Source organism: Megalops cyprinoides, chromosome 17 (genome assembly GCF_013368585.1).
Source record: "Megalops cyprinoides isolate fMegCyp1 chromosome 17, fMegCyp1.pri, whole genome shotgun sequence".
Lineage (NCBI taxonomy): Eukaryota > Metazoa > Chordata > Actinopteri > Elopiformes > Megalopidae > Megalops > Megalops cyprinoides.
In genome coordinates, this window is record NC_050599.1 from 3498800 (window position 1) to 3513909 (window position 15110).

The 15110-nt window shown below is 42.7% G+C and overlaps 1 protein-coding gene across 1 annotated transcript in view; it reads left to right on the plus strand.

Moving 5' to 3' along the window:
- Positions 1-7480: 7480 nt before the first annotated feature.
- Positions 7481-15110, plus strand: part of ankrd6b (ankyrin repeat domain 6b) — a 35398-nt gene continuing 27768 nt past the window's right edge. The window contains exon 1 of the mRNA XM_036550047.1: positions 7481-7555. The gene's annotated coding sequence lies outside the window, so the exon portion shown is untranslated. The remainder of the gene's footprint in view (positions 7556-15110) is intronic.

The window sequence follows — 15110 nt, forward strand, 5'->3', positions numbered from 1 at the left end:
GCCAGCTGCCCCTGCCCCCACATCCCAGCTGTCCTCCTGGAGGTGCGTCAGATAAGAACCATTTGAACCTTCCTTTTGAAAACCAGAAGCCTCTGACATTTTCCCAAAAGATTTTTCAGATTTTTTTAACCTGCATGGCTCATCCTTGATTTCCTCATGTGGCTCTGTGGTCTGTTTGTCTGGCTGGTGTGGTTATCTACGCTGAGCAGAAGATGCCACTTCCGCTGAGAGTACCTGAGCAAGAGGGTAATCACAAGCCTGCTGTCAGGTTACAGTACCTCCCTTGACATGACTGAGGGTGAGGTCTTTTGTGTCCTCACAGGTCACGCCTCAACAGAAGGCACACATACAGTCACGGTTCATGACAGCTCCATTCATACGCAGCACACATACACAGACAACACCTGGGTTTCCACCACATCCATCTCTGGACTGACACAGCCTGCACACAATAGAAACTCTTATTGAGAAACTGCCCTTTCCCAGACAAATGGGTTAATGGCAGCTAAGACTAATTTTAATCAGAGCCTCAGTCCAACAAGCGCAGGTAATCATTTCTACATAACAGGTGTATAAGAAGCTAGAGATCTTTCCACTCTAATCAGACCCAGACCCAGTAGCTTGGTCTTCCATTTCAAGTACGTGCTGAGAGACAATAACATGGTTACCCATTTCAGGTAAATGTTGAGAGACTGTAGCTTGGTTATCCATTCAGATACATATTGAGAGACTGTTACTTGGTTACCCACTTCACATAAATTGCAGAAAGATGGTGGAATGGTTGTCATGGGGGGTGGGATTGGACCAGCTTGGTACTCAGCTTGGACCAGCTGTCATAGGGCAGAGGGGTGGGTAACTCTTCCTCCTGATAGGCTGCAGCATCTCCATGGCTACCATTGAGTTAAACTACTCCAATAGGTCTTATTTTTAGTCACTAAGAGATTACATTCTATTATGGGAGTGCAGGTATTTGCTAGTTTCTGCAGCCATGTCAGTCTGGCTTTGGCAAAAAGGTCTGTTCTTCCTACTGCTCTTCTAAACTTACTGGGACTCTTGAGATTGTATATACTCTCATTTTTTTTACAATGCAGATGGAGGAGAAAGCAGTTGCTCTGATGATGCTCTGCTAAAGAAGAGCTTCAGAAGTTCCTTACCCTGCCCCAGACAGATAAACAGATACACATGACTGAAGTTCACCTTGCAGGCTGACCAAAGTCACATAGCAGTCAAAGGACACACAGATGGCTCATACCCTCCATATGCAAGTAACATGACAATGGCCATTACATTTTTTTTGACAAATTAGATTATATGGGGAATGAGGGAAGGATGTACTCATGGGAAAGTCATGTTTTTTGTCAATGCTGTACTTATAATAAAGTGGCCCTAATAGACCTTACTTGGACCAGGCGGGATTTTGAGTTATGAGAACAACAGGAATTTCCTTAAAACTCTATCGAATTGCAAATGCAGTGAACCAGTGTGACAACCATTGTGTGGTGATTTTTGTGGAACATGGTGGGATGAACAAAGCTGGCAGTTGTTATAACCTGACTTGATAGACAAAGGCAAACTAATTCACTGTGAAATAAGACCTGACAATCTGTCATTGCGCTTCTGTGTAAATGTGTGACAACGTTTACACCTCCGATGAAAGAATTGCAGAAAATGACATCATGCTGCTCCAGTCAAACCCCTCCATAGTAGGTTTTTCGAGCAGCATTTTGAGCTCTTGAAATGTAAAGATATCATTTTATACACCTAGGGCTAAATTACATAATGTAAGGAAAAAAAAAACTAGGTTTCATTTATCTGTCTTCCAGCTATTAAATTAACATTGAAAATGGAAAATGATATTTTTGAACTGTATAGGATCTTTAGTAAAGAGGGGTGAAAAATACTTAAATAAGCTGTGCTTTGAGTTGGAAGGAAATGTGTGGGATAGATGATGCTTTTTTGTGAGGCAGAACCTCTGATCAAAGGACAAGAGAATATTCTCATTCCAGTGCAAGGTTTGGAAATTCTATACAAAGTCAAAAGGATTTTTACGCTTCTTTGAGAAACTTGAGGAAAAATAAGCGTTATTCAAATGATAGACCATCCTGGAAATAAGTAAATTAGACATGGCTAGTTGTGAGGGTTGGTGTACTTTTATCTGGTCTTTTAGAAGGTCACACTCGTTACTGTTTCCACCAACTTAAACTCAGGTGTCATCTCTGCCAAGAATCAGTCAACCCATCAGCAAGTTATATTTGACATGTCATATCCCTCCAACACCCCTGTAAAATGTCAAAGACTCAGAATCAGGTCTGTGTGAACCTTGTTAAAGTAGTCTCTCCAGCTTGTAATGCTAGGTCACACGCAGACACATGGCATTTGTAAGGTCAATGTTAAGGACATTGTTATGGTCACACATAAAGAGCTGCATAAAAGAGGCAGGCACTTTGGTTGGCTTTTTAATTCGTCAGATGCTCCCTGATGTACCCTGATGTCCCACATTGTCCCTTGCAAAGGGATGCTCTACAGCTAACAAGTGCAGTCTATTCCTATGAATGTACCATTTGCTGCATGCAGGATGCTCTCAGTCTGCCTGGCTGCTGCCATACCCCCCCACTTCACCACCCCCACCCCCACCCCCAGCCCCCGTTTCATTTCTGGTTGTCTTCGTCTCACGCCCACAGTAAACAGCACCGTTTGGCGGGGAGGAACACGCTGTTTCTTTTCTTCTTCACGCTGCTGCGGTGATCCACCCAGCCACATCACTACTGGGACATCTGCACCTGGCAGCTGTGCCTCGGAGTGAAACCTGCACCCCCAGCCTCCCGCCGCCAGCTCGGGCACGCCCACTACCCCCCCCCCCCCCCCCCCCCACAGAGGCTGGACGTGGCCCGAGGGTGCCACTGTGCGTTTCAAATCTGTACAAAATGCAGAGAAAGCCATAACGTATGAGTTGTATGACACATTCTATGAAAAATCATTTCGGTAAAGTTTTAGATTGTATGCCTTCGTATGATTTTTTCATGATTTAATTCATTTTTGGCATCAGGCTTTGTAATGCAGCGCGGGGGTCACACTCTTAATATTGCATGCCCTAATATTTCCTCATCAGATCTGTACACAATTCATACATGTAACAAAATTAATGCGTACATATTTGAGTAGGATATTGGACTGTTGCATTCACTGCACAGGAATTGTTTATAATGCATGAGGTGGATGCATTAAATTGGATGATGAGAGAAATTAGATCCATGAGTTGTGGTTCTCACTCAGTCCCATGTTCTACCTATAAATGCAGAGGGCACTGATCACCTTGATTATACTGCAACCCAGATTATTCCTGGGGACCAAATTCACCCCCTTCACGGCCCACAAAACTTAAAATTTGCTTAAACGGATTGCCACGATTCGTTTTAAAAGCCGCTGCAGGTCATAACACATTAGCATGTTGGCTCTGCTTCTCTCTGCACCAATGCAGATCTAACTAACCGTATCTCCAAGGTCTGTGGATCTAATCGATCACTGATTAAAAAGGCTCTCTCTATGTGTGAGACCTGCTAGCAAACAGCAAGCACAGGTGACATGAAAATCCCTCCTGTGGGAAACGTTAACAACCAGAACATGCAGTAGGATTTTCAAAAAGCCCCCATTTTACTGAATTGCACATTTGGTGCCTGTGGTTTATCTTTCTGATTTAAAAAAAAAAAAAAAAGAAATTACAGGAATGGCTGGTTTATATAAGCGAAGCGCCGCAGTGCTTTTGAATTACCGTGTCAGGATAATGCCTGCATTATTTTTATGGAGTTTGGAGTGTTGGCTCCAAACAGCAGGTATGGCTGGGGCTCTTTTTTTTCCCCACATATGGCGATCAAATCATTTAAATGAAATAAATGAAGGGTTAAATGCTTGAGCTGTTTGCCGGCCTCTGGAGCTTTTGAGCATATGGACAGCTGTAATCTCGCTGAGGCTGTGAGCATTATACAGGAAAAGCACTGGATGCCCTCTGCAGGCCAGCGGCCAAGGGTCCTTTATTTATCCTTTATTTATTCTGTAACATAATAATTCACATGCACTTTCAGAGGATTCAGAGGCCCATGCTGAGGATTAGCTGTACAATGAAGGAACAAAGTGACATGCTGTTTATTTGATAAATATCGAGTGAGTCGAACATTATCCAAATCTCAGGCACAGTAACCTGGGAGTTTTCCTTTCCCAATTGAACTGAGATGGGATGATGCATGCCACTCAACTGTATAAGAAGTTGACATCGAAGAAAATACACATGATCTTCACAGGACTTAAGATCCAACGTCTGATATTGGAAATTATTCTACATTTCAAATTAAGAAATGGGCATTACAACATGCTGTACAATCCCCTATTTTAGAGTCTCTGTTCAGATTATGTAACAAGGATGAATTTGTTTTCAACAGCATTTGCCATTCTCACAAAACGCCTGCCCTCCAAAATCCATATTTTTACATTCTACTGACACCTGCTGGTTGGAATATGTACTGACAGTTAAAGAAACCCCCTTGTACTCAGTGGAAGTACTCTTGATGCCAGGAGCAAAACTTCTGAACTGTATACATGAACAATTTCAAAACCAACCCGAGGCAAAGGGCAATCAAATTTTTATGCAGAAACTGGAAAACAACTGCTGGTAGCCCAGTAGCAGAAATGTCAGTGGTAATCAGAAAGTGCTTGGAGATTTCATCCAGTCATATTAGCATTTGCTGACAGGGCAAAGATTACACTGCAAGGTTAAACTTTCTGGATAGAAGAGCAGCAGCTCACCTCCAACATGATCAATAGCTCCTGATTATCAGCTCGGTGACAGGTGAGAGTGTTGGTCAGTTTTTTTCTGAGAGAGTGTGTGTGTGTGTGTGTGTGTGTGTGTGCGCGTGCATGCGTGTGTGTGTGTGTGTGTGAGTATCTCTGTGCCACTTTCTGAAAAGCCCCCCGACAGGGAGGTTATAAACGCCTGTCAATGAGAAGCTGGGGGCTGAGAGATGCTGCATTCGATCTCAAATTCTGTCACTCTGAGAGAACGAGCCACAGCAGGGATGTCTTTCAAAACAACGGTACAGCACTTGTCATATTATATAACATTCCTCCTCGGAGCAGTGTCTGTGGTTTCTGTCTCTGATTCCTGATTTTGGATCCTGAGTGAAAGCACTGGTGGTGTCACATTTCCTAGGCTGAATTACATCAGACGTAGCATGCATGGATGTGGACATCATGCTTTCCAGGTTGGAATAAGTCATTTTAACCCCAATGCTCCTTTGGGTCTATGGGAAAATTGAAGTGTTAAAACATGAGAACGCAAGCAGTTTAATGCCAAGGACAAGCCATTCAGCCAATATAGTTGGCAGTCCAAGCCCGGTTTTAACTGCCTCTGAGGCCACAAAGAGTCGCTGCTCTTCTTACACTTTGAAAAATTGTTATGTTTCCCTCATTTCTTTTATTGAGGCCTGATTCGGGATTACCAAACGTGAAAGTGATTGATGCTTATTCCTGCAGTTACCTGATTCTTTCAGATCGAACGACCCACACCATCGTAACGTAACTTTTCCTGATATGGAAACACAGCCCCACCTGCTGTATTTTTTTAAAACTGCAAGCCACATTAAATATCTTGTTTCATGGCCGTCACAGTTATTGTGCTAAGCATGTCAGAGCACATATTAAAGTGCCAAAATAAACTATTTCACAGTGCCAAAATATACTTAGATTAGATAGGAATAGAATAATCAGTAGAATAAAGTTTCACAGTAGGTATGGATTCCTCAACATAAGCTTCACCGTTTTATGCCAGTTATTAATCTGATGTCCAAAAAGTTCAATTCTTATTTCATCTGACTGTGCACCATGCTTCCAGTAGTCATTCATATTGTAATTTTCAAGTTGCCTCTTTTTGTGGTTTTCCTTCATAAGAGGATTATGCCCTGCAACCTGGCCATGAATTTTGCAGTGGCAGCTGCAATCTGGAATGGTTCTGTCTGACACCTTGTTCTCTGAAGATGCCATCTTACTCTGGAGTTCGCCACTGTATTGATGATTGCTTCCCAACCACTTGTTTCACCGATAATTATGGCAAAATAGACATACCTCCAGGCACCTTTCTGGCAGGACTGTCACTACGCCCGTATTCTTGCTTTCTTCTACAGTGGAAATTGTAGCCTTTGATACCTCTATATATTTCAAGTTCAAAGGGAACGGGCTGTTCGTTGTTTCTGACTTTGCTCAGTACAATGCTTTGAACATTAGACCACAACGGTTTTTAGTCAGGGGTATAAATACATATGGAGGGCACTGTATATGGGGCTATTTCTTGAACATCATGTATTTTTTCTCCAAATGCCCCTTAGACATTTCGGCCAAAGAGTATTTTGACTCTGGTCTAGATTGTTATCTATAGTAATGTACTTTAACCTTTACAATTGAAATAAACAATCTTATTGTGCCTTGTGAAAAAAGCAGTTGTATGATGTATGTCATGACTTTTAGGACTTCTAAACAAAATTCTTACAAATCTGACAGCGACTGACGGTCACGACATTTCAGGACCAGGGACAGAGCCACTCTGGTGTCAAAACGCTACTTCTGACAAGGTAATTTGTGTTGACTGAGAAATTTGCATTTTGCTTATTATATAATAACCTCCAGCATATGTTCCCACGAACCTCTGGTGTGAGAATGAAAAAGTTGTGTAATGAACTATGTCGTATATTCACACTACCATAATTTATCATTCACATAATTTTATTGTCAGCAGTTGTTTTGTTGACATTTGAAATCTTTTGTTTGTTTTCTTTAAGTCGAAATACTGCTACTTTTATTTGATTATATTATTTTTATATATTGTTTTTGATACGACCATTTTAATTTCTGAATGTTGGTATCATTATAAAATATTATCATTCTAATGTTTCTATTGCAATATAGGCTACTGTCAGTCGTTTCCGGACTCGTACTACCTCGCCACCTGTGAATCCATATTTCTGTCATCCCAGACACTTCTATACGGCGTTCTATCAAAAGCGCAGTGATTGAATTCTTACATAATCTTCTTCCCTTACAACATTACCTGTAATACCGGAGGGAAGAGCCGAGCGGAAGTTACATGAGTTTCTTCATGTGTCTGTCTGTCTGTCTGTCCGTACGGCAGTCTGTCAGCCTGCCTGTCTCTGTCAGGATGTTAGCAGAGTAATTTCAAAGATAGGGGGCAGATTCAAACGAAACTTGGTACAATTGTTGTCTACGTGACAAGCAAGAAAGTATTTGATTTCAGGATTAATTGGACATCTTGAAGTGCCGGAGGCGCTTGCACTCTCCGAAGGTCACTCACAGGTACCTCTCCATGCGAGAGATGTAAATTAGCATTATGTAACACAACACAACGGTAATCGACAAACTTCATCCATCGGATGGCGCTCTGTGACAACATGACTAAACCCTGCATATTTCCTTGTCTGATGTGATTAGTTAGACTTCCATTCTTGTCGAGTTAATATCGTCAAGTAGTTAAGGACTCTCTATTCCTGGATATAAGGTACGTTTCTGTGGCTTGTTTGTGGGTTTGAAATCTTATATACCGTGAAGCAAAAACTCTCGGGAAAAATATTATGTTTGTACTGTTATTGATGATTACAGTTTCAGAGGTTAGATGCTGTTGGGAAATGCTGTTTGTTTTCACCTGTGCACATGGTTACTCAACACGCAGTAGCGTCGGTTGGGACGTGTCGATTAAACTCAACGGACTTCTTTGATATCTACGCGTCAACATTATTCACTCATGAAATGTACAATATACGTACATTATGTCATGTAGCCATATATATGCGTATCTGTAACGATAAGTAGGCTATTGCCAACGCAATCGCTTGAAGCAAATAAAAAAAATGTCCGCGCCAGGGGTTGTAGCTTTAACTCTACAATTGGGAGCATACAAAAAGTACAGGAAAGTAATATTTCCTATCCCGTAACTTAAAGAAGGGAACGGAAGTCTGAATCTGGATAAAAAAATAAATCCTCAAAAACGTAGGATGAGCTGAAAACAGTGAGCTCTGTAATTCGCATGAGCGACATCTCTTGGTCTTTCTTTCCTATCAGTTTCATCTCGATTGTTTTTTGGGTCATTCTGCTTTGTGCACATGTGCCTAGTTATCACAGAAACGAGGTTAACAAAAGGGTGGCTTCTCTAGCTTTCGCTTTTCCTCCGGGCAACCCTGATTTGACTTAATTATTTCTTATTGTGTAATTGCTTTAACGGTCCATTGGCCACGTCGCTTTGCAAATTACTGAATGTTTGTAAACTGCTTCACAGTTTCCTGTCGTGAAATAATCCAATTAAACACAGCAGAATAGCTTGGGGAGGAAGTAAAATGACGGTTTATGTTGACACCTTTGTTGTAGCTTTTCAGCTCTGTTAATGCAAACGTGTACTGACACATTTATATACTCATACACCCTATTACATGTTCATTAAAAGGTGTTTTAATTAATGTTATAACAGTTTGCACTAATATTCATTTTCAGGCCATAAGTAACTTGAGATAATTTCCTCCTTCTGTTCAAGCTTTCTTCCCATAACTAGGTGCAGATGTTGCCTGTGGTACTTATCAAAGACGTTAGTCTTGCCAATCCCCTGGGGGTATATTGACTCCACTTACTGCCATGCATAGGCAGAACTGTGCTTAATATGCATGCAAATTTGTTTGAGTTTGTAGCCACCGTTGTGTTTCCGCCCTCGTCTGGGGAATGGTCCAAAGGGCATACAGGTGGGAAGGAGAGCTGGCACCTGACTGGACGGGTGGAGCCGGCGGGGGGATAGGGTGGTCTGTGAGCAGCTGAGGGTGGTGAGTGAGAGGCTTCCCCACACTCCTGACAGACGGCAGGCAGGTTGTGTTCGCAGATGGGAGAGGGGAGAGGGGAGGGGCCGGCTGGAGGCCTGCCCGTTTGGCCTTTGATCGTCCGCTTCTCCGCTTTCTCTCTGCATTTGCACCCTTGTAGGCTGCCCCCCCGCCCCAGTCTCTCGTGTATGTGGGCCATGCCATGTGGCCGACACAGTCTGGCTGTGTCGCTACTGTGTCAGATCGACCGGGGGTTAGTGCGGGAGGTGAGCTTTAAAGAAAAAACACAGAGGCACGAGCTGCCGTCCCATATCACGTTTCCTCTCAGAAGGCCTGTTTCCAAATATGAAATGTGTTTGTGACAAAGTATGTCTTTTAGAACATTCCCAGGTTCACTGATGATGGCAAAGTGCAAGCTGGCTGCAGTGGGATCTGCTGACCTTTGGTGTATGTGTTGGTGTAAATTGTCTTTGGGTATTAATGTGCATGTGAATTCTCAGATTTGAGGTTTTTCGATATGTTTCATAGCTTAACTATATCTAAGCGCAAACTCATCTCAACACAAGGCCGCTGTATCGCTTCAGAGGGAGTCAAAAAAGCAGAACGGAGAAGAGGGAGCCTATAAGATGTATGTTGTGTTACATTATATTCAAAGCTGGTGTAAATATGTCATCATAAATGTCCAGCATCAAATTTCAAATATTCTCTGTGAAGTTGATGCAGAGAATACTGCCCTTTCTAACACTGAACCACAACAGAGATAACACTATTTCAAAGAAGGAGATGAATAAGTTATGTCTGTTGACATGCAGCTTGAGGCAGGTGGAGTGGCCATGGGGCAATTTAGTAATACTACCCATTACTGTAGAATGGGCTACAGCCCTGCACCTCAAAGATTTACATTCGTAAAGTTTCTGTGACAGGTGCTGATCTTAGTTATGCCATCCTGCTGTTGCACATGGAGGAGTGGGTCCAGAGAGATATAGCGTGTTGACAGCATGATGTTGTGTTGAACACGGCTGACATTTTCTCGGTGGCTGTAGGTTCGTAATCAGATAGAGTCAGAGTACAAAAAGTGTATTTGACTGATGTGTGCTGACTGTAATGACACACTTTTTGGAAATCGTCCAAAAAAACGTGCTAGCCGAGAAGGTGAATTGACTTGAGAGGTAGAGCTCTGATTTGGAAATTCTTGTGTTGTCCCTCAGCAGAGTGGAGCAAGTGGTTTCAAAAAGAGGTAGCCTGAATCTTTTGTATTAAAAAAGTGCTGCTAATAGTAACACTAATAAGAAAAAGCAAAGCGTTTGAGATGAGAAGGACAAGGTATTATGACTCTCCATATAGTCATAGCAGATGATTTAGGATTGGCTCTGAGTGTGGTGAAATGTTGTTATTTCGCTCCAGTGATTGTTTGTGAATGTCTGTTCTGATAGTTCCCAATGATTCTCATTCAGAAACTCAAGGCTCATACCTAGCAGACACACCCATTGATTTAAACGGGTTGTATGAATGTGAGTCCAATAACTATATTTGATAGCAGTCCTCTTTTCAAACAACAATTCAAGCTGCTTTGATTTGGGATTCTAGAATGTCCAGTGCATTCTGTGCCAGACAGGAAAATACACATCAAAAAAACTGTCCAATATGGTAGCTGTATTTCAATGGATTTAATGCATAGTAGAATAAATTTTGAAGGACCTACTGCACAAAGTCCTCCTTTTAAGCAGGAGGGGATCAGTCTGTGGCCTTTGATCTGTAATCTGCCTTAGATTTGGATGAAAACAGTTAGAGATGATGTCACCTTCCCGGCGTCCAGCACAGCAACGGGATGCCTTTGCCCGGGGGCCGTTCCCTTCAGACGGGCTTAGCCTGGCCGTAATCCAACACGCCTCATTTTTCGGTCCACAAGACAGTGGACGAACGCTGAACTCCCACGTTCTCAGGCCTTTATTTGCTCACAGCGTTTTTATTTAAGTCAGGGAGAGATATGTGCTCTAAACAGCTGCACTTCAAGGTAAGGGCCCGGACGTCCAGGCAAAGCAAGCACAAGGCCACAGAAGCGTGGAAGCCCTTGGAGTTGGAGAGGCTATGAGGCATAGCAGTGGCATCAGCCCCGCCCCAGGGTCCGGGACCTCCAGCGAATTTCGGCGAGGGGCCGCTGACACCACGCCCGCCGTCAGCGCTGAAATCAGAGCCGTGGGCGAGGTCGGGTTTCAGCCAGGCCGTGGGAGGAGAAGCAGTGCTGAGGGGTCTTCCTCGGGCTGGGTGAGAGGGCGAGGGGGTGTGTAAACACCCATTAGCGATTGCATTGAAGCAGCTGCCGCCACAGAAGTGGCACTTTCCCTGATGCGGTCGCAGCCTCTGAAACCCTATCCCAGCTCTCTGCTGTCTGCCGGGCCTGGAAGCCTGATCCCCGCCCCCTTTTCTCCGTATCAAATGCCGTGCACTGGTGCCTGCCCAGATTGGCCCATTCCCAGATGGACACATTTGTTTTGCTCTGTCCTACACAGAACCCGTGCAGTAATTTACTAGATTCCAGTAATGTTATCAGCCTGGTACCCCCCCCCCCCCCCTTCAAAACTCCTGCTCTCCTGCGCTCTGGCGGTAGGTAGTCATTTCCCCAGGACATGGGCGAGAGGCCTCTCCCAATTACTCATCCCTTTTCAGTAGAAATTCCCCTCTCTCCCTCTCTCTCTCAGTGCAGGGAGTCATCCGATAGGGTGTTGAGGTGGGCCAGAGTGGATAACATGCTCGCACTGTCATTATGCCTCAGATTGGTCTCGGTGAGGCGGGTTGGGTTCCCTCTCCACAATCTGGCTTTTATTCACAATGGCACTCCCTGACGCATGCCGTTTGAATGAACTGGACGACATTCCAGCCACAAGCTATGTTCACGTTATTGTGCAGGCTCACTCCCAAAACCCTCACCTGCGGCTGGACGTCCTTACAGCAAAAACACAGGACGAATAAAGACACAACACCAAACAGTATAAACAAGTCTTGTTTAAACAGCCATGTCGTTTCCTCTCTGTATTTTTGCCACTCAGATTTAAAGCAGCGGGATGGTGTACAACTCAAACAGACTGTGTACGATTGCTTTGTGCGTGGCAGGATGCTATAATACAGTACTTTTGCGCAACACACATTAGCATCTTTTCCTGCTTCAAAATCCTCTTAAGAAAAAGCTTATTTTTAGATCTTCTCTGCACCGTCGTGGGTAAACTGCTTCTTATCCCAATTCAGGGATAAAAGTGGCATCTCTCTTGAGCTTGATATGATGGCGCCTTGCATCTGCCTGCACCTCCAGATGCACAGATTAGTGTGGCATTCATTTGTTCTTCTGTGGCTGGTCACGTGATATTTCCTCACATCGCACTGAAAATGGTGTAAGGCGTGACATCCCTCTCTTCTATAAAATATGTGTTGATAAAGGATCACTATAAAAAAGTGTCTTCTGTGCATCTACCTTGAGAATAGGAGCACCTAATTAATTTAGATTTGCACTCAAATTGCTGGTAAACAGGTGCGTCTGGTGTCTTTCACTCTCCAGCCATTCACTAGTCAGGTTTAATTAACCTTCACTGGACCATTGTCAGCATGGAAGGTTACAAAATTTATAAAAGTTAATTTTTTGTGTGTTTCCACAGGGTGTTAAAGCTTTGCGAGAACCCACTATATTCTTTTCCAGCTCAATTACAGCGTGTTTTGAATACTCATTTGTTGGCATGTATCTGGCGTCCTGCTGTTGATGCTGTGAACTATCTTGTTTTGGTTTGGATTTGTGATGCAAAAAATTAGCTGGCTTATTTGGTATTTATCTGTCTGGAGGTACATCAAACTAGGATTAAACTAGTTTAAAGCAAGGAGTAACATCCTTCACCCAGATTTCCCTGTTGTTTCCTTGTACTCTCCCTTCTTGCAATCCTCCTTGTACTAATACCACCTGGTATTCTTAATTAGGGGGTGTGGCCAATTAAACAATTATCAAATAACCCAATGAATGAGCAGGCACACAAATCCTGACAGAGGTGAAATTAATGAAGAAAGGCTGATTTACCACAAGGTTTGGAAAAACAAGCTATTGGGGACAGTTACATGTTCATACTAAGTTAAAAGGGAAGCATTTGTTTATAGTCATCAAGATCAGCCTCTTCATATTTCTAAATTAATTAATGACACATACAAGGGATAGACAGTGGCAATAATAAGCAATGCACTAAGAAATTTAAAACATCATAATGCATTGTAGCTTCTCTCCCAGAGATTAGAATCAGGATTTGAGATTGAAACATCTCTCCTTCAATATCAGATTGCATTCTCACGGAAGCCGTTGTCTTTACACGCCAGCACATCAGGGCCAGGCACAATGGACAGAGGAATGACACATCCAGACTTCCCCAGACACACCCACACAATGCAGGAAGGGGGACCCCACCCCAGCCCCTGGCCCGGGGGTACCGTGCACCTGAGAACGCAGGTGTAGATCTCTCAGTGAAGGAATCTGATGGTGGACACTAATGGGAATGCAAAAACTGCACGCATATACTGGTAATATTTTCTGCTTCACACATTTATGATATCCCCCTGAAAGAACTGTGAAGGGGCACAGGCTTACGTTAACTGCTAGCGCTGGTATCATATCAGATGTCCGGTATGAGTCATACAAATATGAAGAAGTTCTTGTAAACACAGGTGAGGAGAGGTCAACCTTGCAATTGTTTTTCATGTTTGGTTTTTGTCAGAACTTTAATATTATCAGTAGGATTTCAGAAAGAAATCTTGAAAGTGTTTTGCTGCAAGATATGACAAAAAAAGAAGTGATATTTTACATTTTTTAGATTATCTATATGGGTACTCACTTTGCATTTATAACTATGTTAACCCCCCTCTGGGTTAATTTGTACAAAAATACAAATAGCAGTACATTGTATTTATTTCAGGATTGTTATCCCAGTTTATTTTTATGTAAGAAATCCCAGCCTTCATCTGATTTATAGATGTGAATTCAGATTAGGCTTTAGTGGAGAACTATCGATGATCTATCAGATCTTGCTTGAGGCATGTTAAAAAGACATGACTTATGTTATGAATATTGTCTGGATTCAAAATTCGCTTTATCTCTGGAGCATACTGTGAATCAGACTGCTTAATCGTGAATGTAAGGATGTGATTTTATGCAACAGATTAAAAGATTGTTTTTAAACATAGCTCTCCTTTAGGTATAATCTCCAAACTGTTCGCTATTTGTACAGCAGTGCCATTCCTGCAGATCAGTACCCGATGTCTGACACACCACAGTCTTCTGGCTCTATCTTGGCTAAGAAGACAAAAGGACTAAGCAAGTGTAATTCGTTTACATTTAAGGGAACAATGTATTGCCAATCGAAATGGTCTAACACAGCATTCACACATATGGTGATCAGCATTTGGAGGGGCTGCCGGGGATATTATTACTGAAGCAGTGCGTCCTGGGAATAAAATACATCAAATAAAATATCAATTGATGTTGTTGCTATATGCAACGTGACATTTTTCAGCAACTAACACTTTTGTCACAGGAAGCGAGTTCCAGTGTCACCCTTTCTAAAACCCAGAGAGTTCTGTATCAACAGACCGTTTAGCAACCTGAAAAAACACTCTGCCTTTTAATGTGAATGGAGCATTTTCTGCCTTATAGTACAGTAAATCTAAAGCCTGGTAGCCTACATTTCAGGTGAAAAGAAGGAAGGAAAGACACACACAGCACTCAGCCTGTGCATACAAATCTCCTTCTCAGCTTGCGAAATAATATCACCAGAATATTTATATCTTCAAAACCTTATCACAGTAACTAAGCGATAAAATGTTTTGCTTTTGAAATGTGGATTTTTTTTTTATCTGTTATTGTATTGCCTGCGAGGCATTGGCTAATCAAATAAAACCCACTCTGCAAAGCCTCAAAAAAAAAAAAAAAACAGATTAAGTCTTAAACTGTACCCAGTGCCCTGACTGCAGCAGAGTGGAGCTGAATAGGAGGAATTCTTCAGTCATGCTGATAGGGAGCTGTGGAATATAAACATTCCCAAGATGCTCAGCCAAGTCCTGCTGTCTAACCCCCACCCCCCCCCCCTTTTAGTGTGCCATCCTGCACAGGGGCCGACATGGTAAGGGAAAGTAGCCATCGTAAAACATGTATGAATGCATAATTTCTTTTTTTTTATGTTTATGAGTCACAGTGATAGTGTGTTGTATAATACTTATTATGGGACTCAGATC